Below are 18020 nucleotides of genomic sequence, written 5' to 3' on the forward strand. Positions count from 1 at the left end.
CAGGAGTACACTACCTGCATGTTTAGAGATGTTCAAATTGAGTTTGTCAAGAAGGCTAATTGTAAGATCTCTGTTGTTGCTGAAGAGGGGCCAGTGGTATGCATGAAGGTTGAAGAGGAAAAACTAGTGAATGATACTATTCTTTGTGTTTCGTATGACGTCCACTTCGATCGATCCACACAGGAGGTTCGTTGTGAGTGCAATCTATTTGAGAGTTCAGGAGTGTTATGCTGTCATTATCTTGAAGTCTTCCATTCTTACAAGGTGTATAAAGTACCTAATCGATATGTTCTCCCTCGTTTGAGCAAGAACATAAAGCGCAAGCATACTTATGTCAAGAGTAGTCATGACATCAGTCGGTCGGATGAGAGTCATGTTGCATTCAGGGGACTATGTGCACACTTCTACAACATTACTCAGGATTTTGTAAACGACGATGAAGAAACAGCCTTGCTTCATGCTGCGCTGGAAGAAACAAGAGCTAAGCTGACTGCTCACCGTGTCAAGAAGGGGTCCGAGACTGTGGTGGACTCCCATAACAATAATGGCTCAACAAGTTTGAACGTTGCCACTGTGATGGACATCCAAGCCCCATCGAAGGTCAACACAAAGGGCCGGCCAAATAGTAAGAGGCTCGGCGCTGCCCTGGAGAAGTCATTTAAAAAATCTGCTCGGAGGAAAAACAAGCATGACCCCCCGGTAAATATGTCTATCAACCTCGACCCAACATCTTTATTTGGTATTGTGTTATGGAAGAAGTTTACTGTTGACTTTTTATTTTATTAACCAGGTGGTTTGTCCAGAGTCAACTCAAGATGTAAGATTCGGTGGTGTTGTAGGCCAGGCTGATCCCGAATAAGTTGGTGGCTTCATGTCTTTGTTAAGCTCCTTTAGCAAAAGTTAAGATTTGTTATACAATGCATTCATTTTTTTTTCAAGATTAGTGGAAGAGGCTGGTTTCATGGGGTAAACATATAGGGTTTAAGTTTCTATGCAATTAATCAGATAATAAGATTGGATTGAATACATGAAGCATGTTAATGTCACCCAAGTGAACCCTTTTGCGTTATTTATTTCTAATGAATTGAATGCATAATGAGTATATACCATGGTTTTCCTTTTACTTCGGAGTATCGGTATTCACCCTAAGCACTAGATGTTCGTTACAGTAAAAAATTTGAAGAATAACCATCCAATATACTATTAAAGTAACCATCTAAGAAATATCAACCCATTTTCAACCATGGTCAACCAGTATACGTCACGTTGCATGCAGATGGTCCACACAGAAAGGGACAAAAAGATTTAAATTTGACTACTATATAAACAAGATCCCAAACATTTCTGACCTTTCCCGCGCCAAAATTAAATCAACAAGCATATCAAGATCATAGACTAACTACATACTCCACAATCTCTGCAACAATATATAGCAACCCCTGCTTTTTCACCATGGGTCATCCGTGATTTAATCATAAAATATACTTACATTCAAACATGCAACAGCGATTACCAATGCAAAAAGGAAAAACAAAACCCACTTACATTGGATGGTTATGATTCTTCTAGAGATGGTGTTTTTTGTGTTTCCGGTAAACGGTGTGTTGACGGGCAGGTGGGTGTTCTTTCCCGTGTCGGCTGCTCCGTTGACAGGAGAGAAAAGCGCCCACGCGAGGAGAACTCTGATGCTGCTTGGTTCGTGGGTGAGGGCTCCTTGATAGCATTCCTGATCGACGGCGTCGCCCCCAGCAGCTCTGTTGCAGAGACGACGGGATGTTCAGGACCAAGAGGGCGCCGTCCTTGATGCCAAAGATGAGGATTAATGGGTTGATGGGTGCCCTTCCTCGGTTGCAAAAGGCTTTGGGTGTGTGCAAAGATTGGGAGGGTTTGGGTGTAGGGAGTGGGGAAAAACGATGAAACAAAAGGGTTGAGTGATTTGGGGAAAAAGTGTAAATATGAGAAATTGGGTGGTATGTTAAACTAAACAGCCATAATAGGATTAGAGTTATTAATTGATTAATTCTTTCCATTAATATTAATTGGGCCTAATAAACAGCCCATTGTATACATTGTATACACATTTCATTGTCTCCCTAGCGGTGTTCTTCTTTGCATGGCTAGATGATTATGTTTCTTCATTTAATGAGTATGCTGGGAAGACAATGTCAAATAGGGTATTATTGCAAAAGCAAAATTCATTTGAAAGATAGAGTAATGCAGTGGGTGACAAAGTGAAAGAGCTAGAGGATAGGTTGACTGGATTAGAGAACCAATTGGAGAAGTGTAGATTAAAAATGGTTGGGAATATATGTCTGGGCTTTGGATGTAGTTTTTTTTTTTTTGCATTTCTTGGTGGGGTTGTGATTACCTGCTTATTTAGGTTAACTTTGTAGAAAAATTAATGTCCTAACTTTAGTTGGTTGGGGTTGTTTGTAACTTGGGATAAATTATGTATTTAAACACTGTTGAAGATAAATGAAAATGACTTTTTGTGATATTTTTAATAGTTCATTCCATGAATTAAATGTGCAAAAAAAATTGTGCATGAAATATTTGTAAATGCAATTTGCTGGTTGTGCAGCACTTCATAAGTTCACTAATATTAAATAAAGTACAAAAATTCATACATTATACTTATGTTAATATTGCACAAGCAATCCATAGGTTCATAGTTTAGACAACATTGCATGGGCAACAACATGACTCTAAATCAAAAGACTAAAATATTTGTCCCTAAACCAAAAGACTTAAACATTTGTTCTTAAATCAAAAGACTTAAACATAGTCTTGAAGAAGCTAAATAAGCTGCCAAAAAACTAAAATAAGTAGCTAAAATACCAAAAGAACAAAACACACTTTTTTAATTCCTATATCATTATCATAGCTTCTTTGGAGGCCTGAAGCCTGGAGGCCTAAAGCTTGGTGTTAGCGCAAATTTTAGAAGTCTTGATGCAGTTGTTGAACTTGCAACAGTCATCGTCTCGGCAGATATTGTGCTCCTTGTGGTTCTTGGAGTTGTTGTACCAACTACTGGCCCAGTACATTGATTCTGTGAGTTGTGAGGCCGAGGTTGTTGAGTTTTTTAGGGCTGAGATTTGAACCATAAAGTTAGTCCTAGAATTGGTATAAGTGGGGGTACATAACATGTGTTGTAACCTGTTACAAGTGGTGAAAATTGATAAGACAGTGTGTCAACCTAATTAATCTGCATAGAGTATTAATTCTTTAATAACCAAAATAATGAATATACTACCTCCTGAACCTGTGGTGCAGATTGTGATAATGGAATTTCTTCATTCTGAGCAACTGCATGTCTACAAGGCATGCCTGTACACAATATGAAATAAAAAAAATTCAGAATCTCATAATGGACGTACAGAAAATATTTGACAAATTTTATTATCAAATAGATTGAAAACATTATTGAAAAATCAGATAAATATGCTTAAAAACTCTTACTAGTCAGCTGCCAAATATTGTATGTGCATGTCCTCTCTTGTAAATTAACAACCACCTTATGATTTTGGCAATGAACCTCAAACAAAATCCTTTGTGAATTACCAGCCCAAATAACTCTTCATCTATGACTTTTAGGCTTGATAAAGTCATTTAATCTTTTATGTTGTATTGGAGCACGGGGTCCAATGTGAGACTAATTTCTTTTTATGAATTACTATTTTTTTCATTATATAACACCGTAATTGTTCATACATAGTCAGAATTGACTTTTTTCTATATTTTACTATTTTAACATTTTACATTTCACACATGTTATTAGTTATATTGCCCATCTTAAACCCATAGCTAAAATATACCTTACATCAAAACAACAATTAATTAAAAATAAAAGATTAAAAATGAAAGGGTCTGTCTTTAGTGAGCTCAAGTGTTTTGAGCTGTTGTGATAAGCACAACCAATAATTTATAAACATAACCCAAATGGGGGTTAAATAATAATTATTAAATTTTTACTTCTACCACAAATATTTTTAAAATCCATTTTGCTAACCCTAAATTTACTACCTTTACCCTCAAACACACTCTCTGCTCTCATTCTCTTCCCTACCATCAGCTATCACCCACAAAAATAATCCCTATCTCCGCTTCTCTTTCTCTTCCCTTTTCACAGAACCCACTGCCATCAACAATAATCCCTACCCACTACCGTCAGCCTCTCTTTCTCTTCCCTTTTCACATAACCCACGTCTACTGCCAATTTATTTGAAAATTTCCTTTTCAGCTTCAGAGTGTTGTCGTTCTTTCTGCCTTCATCATGCACCACGTCTTCCCGTCGTCCTCAACGCCGTCTCTCCTTTCATTGCTACACTTCAAGAGTTTCAATGGAATCTGAGTCTCAGGTATGAACTTGGTTCATTTAGCTTATTTTTTGTTATCCCTTTATGTTCTGCTGCATAAATATGTTTTGTTGAAGTCATTTAATTGAGTTTTGTTCTTCTTATTTCATTCAATTAGTGATTTTGTTCGATTTACTTGGTTGTTTAAAATTTCTGAGTTAGGGTTAAAAAATTTTGAGAACAATGAGAACAATGACTTTGACTGTTGTGAATAATGACATTAATGTAATTACTCAATTATCACTGTACACTATTTCCGTCCCAAAAAATGGAAAACTTCAAGATCTGACTAGAGCTTTAGGCATTGCATGTTCTTTGGGGCTTGATGAAACCTTATTGGTGGATGAGGTATATCTGTTCAGTTTAAAAATCTAATTTGAGGCCAGTTCTTTTCTTTCTTGAGTTTCATTATGTTATTTGATCAAAACAGTTTTGCTAAGAAATTCTTGGTATCCATGATATATTGTTTCCAATATATATTTTTTATGTCTTCTTTCTATAGAAATTAAATTCCTATAGAAAGGGGTTTATTGTGGCAGGAAAAAGAATGTGGAGGTATGATTGGGGATTGAAATTACAGCTGATGTAGATCATCAATAGAAAAAGAATGTGGAAGTATATCTCTTTAGTTTAAAAATCTAATTTGAAGCCAGTTCTTTTCTTCTTTGAGTTTCATTATATTATTTGACCAAAACAGTTTTGCTGAGAAATTGTTGGTATCCATAGCTAAAATAAATATACATGACAGTAGTTCATGAAGTTCTATCTTTGTAAGGGGGAAGCAAATCAAAGCAATTACTAGCAACCATAGTTTATTTTTCTTTTCTATTTTTAATGTGTATTTTGCTGAGAAAATAGGGAGAATGAAGTGGAAAAAAACAAATACTGCCTAGTTTGCCATTCTTAAAGAAGTGAATCTGAAATTTTAGTCTTTTAATACTATCAACTAAGTTTTGGTCATTACTGCATTATAGTAATGAGCGAATCTATTTTGTTTATTTTTTCAATTTTTTATTCTTGTTTAGAACTTTAGTGCTTTGCTATCCATGGTCACACAGCTTCCTAGTATTATAGTAGCATCATATTTTACTGCTGATATTGTAGCACGATAGTTAGCTCATGATGCTTGTAACTATGGGAATCAAGCAGGGCACTGTCTGAAGAAACAATTTGCCAACTTGGGAATCAATTTCTTTTGTTAATCACTTGGGCACTTGGAAAAATCTTTATGAAAGCAACTGAAATCTTTATCAGTCAATCACTTATTGAGAAAATATGAGATTTATTGAATAAAATATTTGACTAATAAGTTTTTAAAAACTAATTTTAAGTTTTTATTTTTGTATTCTTAATAAATCCAAATTAACTTAGAATTACGTGATAGCAAAAGTCAGATTTGCATTACTAAACCCAAAATTAGTGGGAATGAGGCATTTGTCAGATTTACAAATGCACAGTTATTACTACCGAGCTTTGAGGCATGATATATGAAGTTGTACTGTCATGGATTAAGAGGCTAAATGGCTACTACTTCATAATTTGTTAAAACTTTCAAGTATCCATAAACATTAATCCAATTCAGTTTTTTACGTTAGAATTCTAAAGTTTTTGTCAACCAATCCACAAGTTGAAATTAAACTAAAAGTCACATATGTGAAACATGCAAGAAGGTGCATCTAATGTAGTCGTGCACCTTACATTATAATATTTGTATTGTCACCATTCTAATACATGATACCTTGATTTAAGCCAGTGTACCTCAAAATGAATGTGATAGCATCTACTTATACTTATGGCTCTCTTTCTTATATGAAGCAGCTTCGTCAAATAAATAAAACAGAAAAATGTGACCAAATATTTATTATTAAATAGCTTCAAAGAAAGAGGATATAACACCATTCAAAAAAACAAAGAGGTCTTAGGTCTGGAGATCCTCATTCAATATTTATTATTAAATAGCTTCATGAAATAGGCATAAAAGCTAATATTCCATATGACCTGAACTGCAACTAAATATTTTAAAAACTTGTTTCAAATACATAAATTGCAACAAGCAATTAAATTGTCTTAAATAGTATCAAATAACATAAATTGCAAAGCTAAATACCACAAACTAGTGTATACAAATAACAAATCATATATGCTTGATTTAGTTCATTGAGTTGAAACCAATGCTCACTAGCATTGTCCATAATGGTCTTTCTCAATTCATTGGAGGATCCCAAAACCAAGTCTATGGTAGTTGTGATTAGCACTTGATTTTCAGAAATCTAAAAGCACAAAAAAAAAAAGAGAACAAGCAAATCCAAAATCAAGAGGTCACTAGAGGGAATGCAGCAAAAACATATAGGAAATAAAATGATTGAGGTTGTCATCTTTGGTGGTATCTTAGGATTAAATGAATATTTCATATGCAACCAGCTTAGTACCCATAAGGCAGAATCTTCCTGACATGTTGGAGGAGGTTGCACATCGTGAACCACTTCAATTGTTTGGGAAGACCAGCCACCAGAAAAGTCACCATGTTCAAAAGGACAAGCTTCAAAGTGTGCTGAAGAAATAATCTGGGACAAAACAACAGCCTAAAAGCAGCAAGTAGTGTTATAATTTGGAAGGAGATATCATATGGACATAGCCACATCAATTGAAACAGTTTAGAACAATACCAGAGTGTTAGTAGATTGAGTTCTTGGTTCCTTGCGCTCATGGGGCAGGTTGGAGTCCAAATGGAAGACAATTTTTGGTTCTAAACTCATGACCATTAGATACCAGTGATCATTATCTTTAATAGGAATATAAATCTGAACACAATGCATTGTTCAATAGAGGTGTCAAAAAATATACATAATTGTATGCTAATTGAAGAGATAAGGTCAAGAGCTTACATATTCAAGTGAAGGGTATTTTCCCATATAATCTGCATATTTATCAATTAATTCTTCTATTTGGAGATGTTGAAATACATCAACCTGTTTTATATGTCATAAATTATTTTGATAAAAAGTATAGAATAAAAAATAACAACCCAAGCTTTCTTATTTGATAACCATAACAAAACATACTGAAAAAGAGGGAGGAAGGCACCAAGTTGTCTTCAGAGTAATGCTTCTTTGCTCCCAAGTACATTTCCTAGCCCAAAGCTCCATGATCTAATTCAAGCATAGATATGGTTAGGCATTTATCCAGTTTTTGAGCATATAGATGACTACATTAGATTGATAGATAATCACTTTTACCTTGGCAGTAATTATATGATCCTTGCTCAAGCAAAAAAGTTCTTGACGTGTTGCAGACGAACCTCCTATCTTTACAATGTGCTCACTGATAACAAGTGAACATAGACTCAATGCGAGCCATGAATGAATATTGAGCTTATTTATGAACATGAAAAAATGTATACCTTGGTAATAAATCCGAATCAAAAACATATGCAAACATCTCTACTTGTCCCTTACTCAAGTTAATCTCGCCACCCATTTTAAAATAAGTTGTTATTCCCTGTTTGAGTTCAAACAATTTTTGTTAAAGCATTATTTCTGCATCATTCAAAGTTGAAAATTCTAATTTATTAACCACAATAGTTAGGCCAAAACAGAAAGTAGAAGAAAAAAGAACATTTGACCTTTGGTTTCTTCTGCACTACCAAATTTTGTTGTCTAAAAATAGATAGCGGTTTCGATTATGCGCGTACACGTGCAGCAACTGGCGTGCTTGATGCTCGTACTGCTTCTCCATGGGATACTTGTGCATCCATTTCAGAAGTTGATATACGACGCGGTTGTTGTACACCTCTGAACGCCTACATACGGAATTTGAGCATTATAAACCTATCCCTTTTATAATAACATATAAATGCATATGGATGTGCAAAGATTTTACCTCAACCCTATTTTGGAATCTGGTTCTCCTTTCACCAGGTCCAAGAAACCATGGCTTTGATAGTGGTTTCGCCTTCCTTTTTCCATTTGGCTGGAGTGACAGTTTCTAGCGTTTGATAAAGGGAATGCTCTGTTGGACAGCAACTTTGCGTGGATATTGGCGGGTTATGGTTGTTCGATCTAGTTCCATGACATCATCCTCATCATCTGACACATCAAGACATATATTTGGGTCCACATCCATATTAAATATTGACTTGCTGTCACTCTTTTTGATATTTTCCGTAATTTTGCATGTCTTATGAGGGGTGATGATAGGATTGGTCTTGCTATTTTTCAGAAGTCTTTCATTCTCCTTCAACTCAGGCTTGACATAAATGGAATTGATGCGTTCAATCATGGACTTCAATAGAATTTGTTCCTCTCGAATACTATTGTTAGCTCTTTTGATGTCTTGCAGATAACAGATACAACATAGGTAATTTAAAACACAACAGCATTGAAACTTAAAAATATGACACAAATATTTGTTGGTCTTACATACCTCTAAATCAGCCATAACTCTTCTCTCAAAGGAGTTCATCAGAACACTTGGTGGTGCACATGAGTCGGGTAAACTGAACCAATAATGATAATAATAAGATATAATTCAACCAATAGTAGTAGCAAAAATAACAATGAACATAATGAATTGAGTGTAGCCTTTACCCATCGCTATTATTGGTGGCCATTGATCAGAGCAATTCTCCCTCTAGGTTTTTTCTTCTGAACAAACTCTTTTCTTGCAAGATCCCGTCGCATACACTCCTTTAATCCATCGATATCATCTCTGCGATTTTTTTTCAATATCAGTAGAGATGTGACATAATTAGTCCATTAATAGAAATTGATTTGATTTCTTTAATGCAGATTCTCTTTCTTATTTATTTTTCAAAATCTTCTCTAATTAAGGTAATCAATCAATAAAAGAAGATTGTGAATGCGTGATTAAAGGAGATGAGAAGTTGTAATTACCTGACAAGGCATGCACCACATCGATGATGAGTTGCTGCATCATCATCGCTATCTCCCACACCAGCCTTCTCCATTGTTGCACTGCTTCCCATTTCCCCTTCTGTTCTCACATCATCTATCTTGGGCATCGTCATCCCCTTAGCAAAGTTTCTTCCGTGGGAGTGAGAAGCTCTATTTAGCAATTAGGTTCTCTTTTTTGTGGGATCCCTGACCCCTAAATAAAATGAAACAAGTAAATAAAACTGTTTTCTTATATTCAAACTTCAAGAAGTGAATACAAGCGTTATTACTAACTTATAAACTATAACGTAATTTTATTTATTATCAATAAATTTGCATCATTTAATCCTTTGATTTTCCATATTTGTAATTATTATTATAGATTCATAATAAATAAAATTATATCAATATTTTAAAGATTAAACGTTTTAAAAAAATTATTAATAACTTTCCCTTTTTTAATTTTCTTTCCTAAATACAAGTACTTTTGTATTTATTTTAACAATACTTATACTTAAAACTTCTTAATAAAACAGAAAAATAAAATATTTATACTACTAACCTAGTAGATAACTCGTGTACATTTTCATGGTGCACTGTTGAGGCGTTTGGTTTACATTGATACGTTCGAACTAACAGCTCTGAAAATTTGATAATTAAAGTTAGAAGTAATTCAAGCTAAGCTAGAATTGACCAAACTCAACATTAACTCACTAAAAGCTCACAAGGTAAGTCGATTGTTTGGACATGAAAGACTGATAATAAAAATTATATTAAGCTACGTAATTTTAGTTAAGCCAAATCAAACCAAGGTCAAGTTCGACTTACTGAAAGCTCAAAAGTTGCCTCGAGCTCATGAGCTTAGCGGATCGAGTTGTTAACGACTTACTAGTTGTTTAAATAGTTAGATGAACTTTCAGTATTTTTTTAAAATATGAATTTTCTAAACTTTTTTTGCTATATAGTTTTACTGGTTCACTGGTTTCACCGATGACTTACTAGCTGAACTCGTAGAACCGTTCCCACGTAAATAAAAAATATACATTGATAAAAAAACAAAAATATAAAATTATAAAATAACATACATTCACTAATATCTTAAGAACAATCAAGTCTCAACAAATTACAATCAACAAGTTATAAACCTGTTGTTGTTAAGTAGTTAGATAAACTTCCAGTATTCTTTTATAGTACAAATTTTTAATTTTTTTATTTACACTAAGCACCTATTTTTTATTTTAATGAGTAACTAATTAATTTAATATTATTATATTAGTGTATATTACATGTATTTATTCAGAAAATAATATTAATAAATATTGTATAGTCATAAAAAAATTACTAAAGTGTAACATAAATAAAATATTGATATTCATTATTTATACATGTTTACTAGAGTGTAACATAAATAAAATATTTACATGTATTTATTCAGAAAATAATATTAATAAATATTGTATACTCATAAAATATTTACTTACCTCCATCCTCATCCTCATGATTCTTCAATTCCATCCTCACAACCATAACAATTATATAAAAAATCTACAAAAAAACAAACACAACATAACCATCAATATCACCATGCCTAGAAACAGAACACCATGGTTCTATTCTTTCTTAGTTACATTATTAATTAAACTCAGCATTATTACATCTTTTTCTCATAAACTACTAACATCACCACCATTGCCAATTCTGCCACTGCCCATCATATTCACAGTTAAAATGGCAACAAAGGGAGATCATAATGTTCTTCCACTTTGGAGTCAACACATTCACATATAGAAAATGAAAAACAGGCCATGAAAGGTGCAGCAACTGCAAAGCACCTTGGAGTCAACACATTCACAGAGGCAGAAATCTCATTGATAACACTAACTACAAAGCACCATGATGGCTTCTACCTATGGCCTAAGTTTTCCTTTAAAGCTAAGCTAAGTAGTCAGTAACTTGTATGATATGATAAGGTATGAAAGGTGTAGCATGAGTGCTAGCTTTTCCATAATAGTGTGCACTTTCTCTCAAAAAAGGCAAAAACAATAATGAAGCTGCATTACTTGTGAGCCTTACTAGTGTTTCTATCTCAATCAACAATAAATAGATGCCAATGCTTCCAAATTAGGCCAGGGTGGTTTTGGCACAAATCAGAATCACCAAAAAAGCTAAGTAAACTTCTTGACATTTATTACAATTCAATGGGGAAGAACTGTGTGTTACTTCTAAATGTACCTCCAAATACCATTGACTTTGTATCTGATGATGATGCTCATAGATTAAAAGATTACAAATTTTTAAGTAGTTAGATAACCAACTAATTAATTTAATTTTATTGTATCATGCGCTTTAATAATATCAGATGTGTATTGTTGGATTTGATTTTAACTTTATATTATGTGCTTTAATTAAATGATCTCATTATTTGTAATAAGTAATCAAAACCTATGATATTGAATCATTCTTAGTGCATAATCATTAATATGCAAATTTTGTCCTCTTTCTTGATCATTCATTCTGACTCATTTAACAGATATCAAGGCAAATTCTCAAATGCAATAAAATTACAACAAAGTTCAAATTTTATTCATTTTATTGAAAATTATAAATTTGTAACCTGGAATTGATAAAAATAAAATAAAATAAAAATTGGTTTACATAATCCTTAAAATTATTCCTTAAAATTAAAATTGGTTTACCACAGCAATATGGTTATATATATGAATTAAGAACTTTTAAGATCCTGAACTTTTTAAATGGTCATTGGTTACAAGGAAAGAAAATAAAACATGGTAATAAAACATGACGTTCGATGTCAGCCTGAGAAACACTTCGCTGGACTTTCTTCAAAGCTTCCTCAAATTCACACATAGCAACAGGATCCTTTGAAATCTCATCCTTGGGCATGTTCTTGATCTCATCGCGTGTTTTCCCACTATCTTACGCCTCATACCATTCAGTGAAGCATCACGACATACATTTGTCAAATCATCTCCACTATAACCTTCTGTACGGCGAGCCACATCATCTATATTGACATCAGGGGCCACCTGGTTCAAAGGCAAAACATGATAATCTTGTATTTGTTAGATGCTCGATGTCTTTCATTTGAATTCATTGAAGAAATAAATTAAAGGCAATACATAATAATAATATCTTTAAGACAATGTCATAGGTAAATCACAATGTCCTAACTTGCCTCCACAGTCTTCAAATTGATACGGATCAACTCTTTACGACTCTCAAAATTCGGAAGAGGAATATATATACGCTTTTCCAGCCTTTGCCTGATTTGATTTGCATCAACATCTAATTGTATCAGTACATGCACATTAAAAGAGGTTTCCGACAGATATAACTAATTCATCGCATACTTCTATCAATGCAATGCACATTAAGAAGTATAAGAAAAGGATGCAGAAAAGCAAATACAAACCTCAGTGCCTCATCTATGTCCTAAGGGAAGTTTGTGGCTGCCAAAACCATTATTATTTTACAGGTACCATCTTTATTTGTGGAACTATTGTTTACACCATCAACCTGAACTAAAAGTTCAGACTTCACCCTTCTGGATGATTCATGTTCCCCAAAAGTCCTGATGAATTGAAATGCAACTCGATCAGAAATCAAATAATCTCAACTGATACTAACTCAGGGTGAACCCAAGGGGTAGTTGACAACCATTATCTCCTAACGCAAATAAAAGTATGGCATACATGATGCAAAACTCAACATTTTTATATAAGGAAAAGAACATCAAAGACTTACCCCCTAGCATTACACAGAGAATCAATTTCATCAATGAAAATTGTACTTGGTGCATATGCTCTTGCAAGATCAAACAAACACCGCACCATCCATTCACTCTCACCACGCCATTTGGAAGCTAAAGTTGCGGAAGAAACATTAAAGAAAGTGGTACTGCATTCAGTAGCAACTGCTTTAGCAAGAAGTGTCTTCCCAGTTCCGGGAGGCCCAAACATGAGAACACCTTTTCACGGTCTCCTAATCCCCTATAAGAATCACATATAATGAATTCCACAGAAAAGGTCTTTCCATGACAATAACAATCGGATAGAAATATAACAACAGCCTGCTTAAGGCCATCGGAGCTCAGCATAATAAGAGAATTTGTGTGCATGACTACACAAGCATGAGAGAATTCCAAGGAAAAATAAGAAACAGTAGCATGCAAGATTAATTCAAATTTCAACATATAGCAAAACAACTACCAAGGGAATAAAAAGCACCAGACATCACAACAATCATAAAGTATAACATTCATATACACATCAGAATTCTAGAATAGTATGTATAGATAAACCATCAATACCTTGAAATACTCAGGCATCCATAATGGAAGGACAACAGCTTCTTCAAGAAGCTTCTTAGCTTCAGTGAGGCCTACAACATCATCCCATCTCACTCCGGGAGACGTCTCCAACACGTCCCTTTCGAGCATCTCAGCTAAGTCCGGATTAGGACCTTCATATTGCCCCTTCTTTGTCTTCCTATCGTCATCATCACCATTCTATCCATATTGGAAGAAAAATTTTTATTTTTACTTGGTGATTAGATCTTCTTAGTGTTGTTAATAATAATAGTGTAGTGTAAATGGAATTATTGAATTTGCCTTATTAATAATACTTTAAGAATTCGGTTAGTTGCTTAGCAAAAATTTAATTAATCTAAGCTCTATACATTTTACACGGTTCTTAGATACAAGAATCCTCCCCCTAAGTTTTTTTATTGTTGGCTTAATTTTCAATTCTGATCTCCATTCTCAGCTTCTAAGGAAGCAAAATCTAACAATGAAAACTGAAGGGTATGCATAAAAAAGGTTAATTAGCAAGGTTTTTCTTTTCAAGAGAATCACGCCCTTCTGTTCTGCTTTTCACAATTCTATGGAATACTTCCCTAATCGGAAAAACTTAATCGAAAAAATTCGGAAATTAGAAGTTCAATTATGCACACAAAAAATTAAAAAGAGAGAAGAGAGAAAGCTCACCGAAATAGATCTCTCCAAAGGATCCGCTACTAATTTTCCGACCGATACAGAACTTATTTCCAACTCGAGGCTCCATTAAAAGTCAACCTCTTTTGAGCAAAACCCTAAAAAGGTTTCAAAAATTTGGGAAGATAAGCGAAAGCCGAACAATAACAGAATTTGACAAAAATCGAACCAATTTTCGTTGTGGAAGAAGGCAGAGGATAGTGGGTAGAGAAAAAAGCAGAGAGAAGAGGGGAGTAGAAGAAGAAACGGAGGTTCAGACGAAGAAGACAGAGGAAGTGGGTGGAGGGAAGAGGCAGGGGCGCATAGCTGCTGCAAAAACAAGGGTTTAATTCTGAACTTTTATATTGGACAATATTAAAATATCCAAGGAGTTGTTATCTTTTAGTGTAATTTTTAATAAATTAATAATAATTTAAATATAAACCATTAGATCATTTATCAATCTAATCTAACGCTTTTTATTTAGTGGTGCATCAGATAAACTCATAAGAGGTGGGCTGATTTTAGACAAACAACATTTCTACTCTATATGTATGGAAGGGCTTTCTTCCAATCTTCTCTTTTTCTTAGTCACATAAGACAAAATCAGAATAAATAATAATAAAAATTGTAGACACATCATACAATACAATACAAAACATCTATATTCTTATCTTATAAAATTCGTACATTTTGAAGTTCTATATATACATACATATTTTATTTATTAATTTAATAATAATATTATTATTATCACTTATAACAAGCACAGTTCCACAAAGATATTGTTATATAAAGCTTTCGAATTTGTAATATAAAAGGATCGTATATTAATTAGGAATAGCATTTTTACTCTCTTTATATATATAGCAGGAAATTTAAGTAAAACAACGAAAGGGCCACATAAAAATATCAAAGTCAATATTAAAACAGAACAAAAATTCAGCAAACATGACAATAACATAAAATTAGCAACCAAACTATTTGCTTCAGTGTATATGATCTTAAATAATTTAAATCAACTTACATAATGTTAAAGAATTTAACATTAGATTGCATGACAATGACATCAAACAATATAAGATTCATAGCAATAACAAAAAATCAGATTATATCAATTGAACTCAACAACCCATATTATATAACAATAACAAAAAATAATCAATCAGAATCCATTTATGTCAATTGAACTCAACAACTCCACTTACATGACAATAATTAGTAATCAACAAATCACTATTTAGTTAAATCAATTGAATTCAACAACTTAGATTATATGACAATAACAAAAACTCAACAAATCAAAGTATATGACATCAAATGAATTAAATTAAAGCAGAGTCTACGTATATTTTAACAAAAAATATAAGTTAGATGTGACCTTTTGTTGATCCGATATAAAATTCAAGTCAAGTTTAGTGCATTCTCCTAGATTTTGTTGGAGTAGTATGAGGAACCACTTCCATATATCTTTACATTAATTGGGAACTACAGCATACGCAATAACAAAAAAGTGGTTGTTGGCGTCTTGATCTACTGCAGATAATAGCTGACCACCATAGTAACCTTTTAGAAAACACCCATCTAACCCAATTAGCGGTCTGCACCTATCTATAAATCCTTTTTTACATGCATCCAAACTTATGTATAATTTATAAAAAAGTGGTAGCAACTCCGGTTGAGGTATGACTTCCATTAAAGCTGTGCTTCCAAGATTAATCCAATGCAGTTCTTATAAATAGTCATAAATCTTCCCATACTGAACTTGTTCATTACCTATAACTATCTCTTTGGCAGCCTTCAGTGCCCTACTTACCATTTTATCACTCAAATGCACATTGTAATCTTTAATCATGTATTTTATAGCCTATTTAGGTTTCAAATCAGGCAGAGTAAGTAGCCTTTTCACCAATTTTGATGTTACCCAATACCTATCAACTAGGTTGGAACCATAATTTCTAGCCCAATTGTGCCTATTCACTAAAGTCTTCACTTGATAACTACCTTCTGTACTGTTCTAAAAAGTCAGGATCAACCAAAGGCACTGCTCACCCGCACATGCTATCCTAACCCTCTTTTTTTCGTTCTTGAGATATACCACATCCTTCCCCTCAAACATAAAATAGTCCTTCAGGGCATTCTTGAAACTCTCCATTGTAATAAATATCTGTCCAACCTTAAATTCAACTTCTCTATACTCTGTCTCCTCATTAAATGCATCAAATGCAGTCTTTCCTTCATACTCACCTGACACTGGACTGGTAAATGCCTCACTTTCATACTCATATGACTTCTCATAATCAGAATCTAACTCAAATCTATTTTCATCATTTGTTTCTCCCACCAAATTTTTCTCTAAAGCATTTTCATGCCCATTACCACTCCTGTGTCAGGCTCATCACTCCATCCAAATTTACACTATCTCCTTTATTCTTTCTAGTTCTAAGAACATGTGTCCTCCTCCTCTCAAAATACTTTTTTAAAGCCCTTTTTTTGATTGTCCTAGGAAAAAGAGTTGGGCCACTCTTACTTGGGCCAGCATGATCATTTTTCTTATTTAGGTCAATCTTATCTACAATTTTTGGGCCAGCCTTATCATCTTTTATCTCAGCATTTGGACCCTGATTAGCTATTTTTCTTATAGCACCTATCCTTCTCTTCTTCTTTAACCTCTCATTCTTTCTTTGTTTTTCACTGTCTTCACTACTATCTGCATCTTCATATCCAGGAAGAGGAGGTTTGTAAGACTCATCTTCAGTTGTTTCATATCCATCACTTGAAGATGATGAGTCACTCAGAATAACATTCTCAACTTACTCTTCATTATCCACAATTTCAGGTACACTAACTGGATGATCAAAGTAGATGTGAATTTTATTAGTTTCCTTATTTCTATTCTTGTTATCCCTCATTTCATTTATCTCAACATCACCCTTCATTACATGCAAACCAAACTCAAAGTTAAGGATCATGTTATCAAACCAATACATGGTCTTGTAATTTGTGTAACCAAACTCTCTCAATAAAACTTTTAGATCGAAGAAGTTCACTAAATCAATATCAAGAGGTGACCATTTCTTCAAATTTTCATTAAATAATCCATTTCACCTTGTGAATTTCTCTTGAAATTCCTTTCATAATGAAAAATAGGAACTACTTCAAATTCATCCATCTGTAAATATGTACATCTAATCAAATTTCATTTCAACACACTAGTTATCCAACTATAACAGTGATCTAAACCAATCACAAGCAACATTATTATTTAGGTAACAAATTAATTAGCCAGCTTTAGAATACCATTCATGCACAAAAAAAAACACATTCAATGAACATTCCAACATCAATATGCAATTGGAAAAAAGAGTGAATACTGCTAAACTTTGAAATTATAAAACCTTACACCAACTTGGATGGTAACATCAGCTGCCTCTACTCAACGCCGTCAATGACACCGTCAATTGTGCAGTTACAGTTGTCGTTTGGGAGCCTGTCAACGGCCTTGTCAGCACACACTCAACACAACCGCCAGGTGCTCCGTCGAACATTTCTTGTTTTGGGTGAAGAAGAGGACAAGGGTTTGGTATTATTTCTATAAATAAGGGTTACGGCTTGGGGGGTTATATGTGACCTTATTAGGTTTTGTTTCAATAGAGAACCAGAAAACGACGTCGTTTTTAAAGAATGGAGGGGGACAAATTGACCCATGTCTATTCTCCCTAAGTCAACGTGGCACTTAACTCTGAGTAACCCTCCACATCAGCGCCGGTGAATGTCACATAA

Source organism: Arachis hypogaea, chromosome 2 (assembly GCF_003086295.3).
Source record: "Arachis hypogaea cultivar Tifrunner chromosome 2, arahy.Tifrunner.gnm2.J5K5, whole genome shotgun sequence".
NCBI lineage: Eukaryota > Viridiplantae > Streptophyta > Magnoliopsida > Fabales > Fabaceae > Arachis > Arachis hypogaea.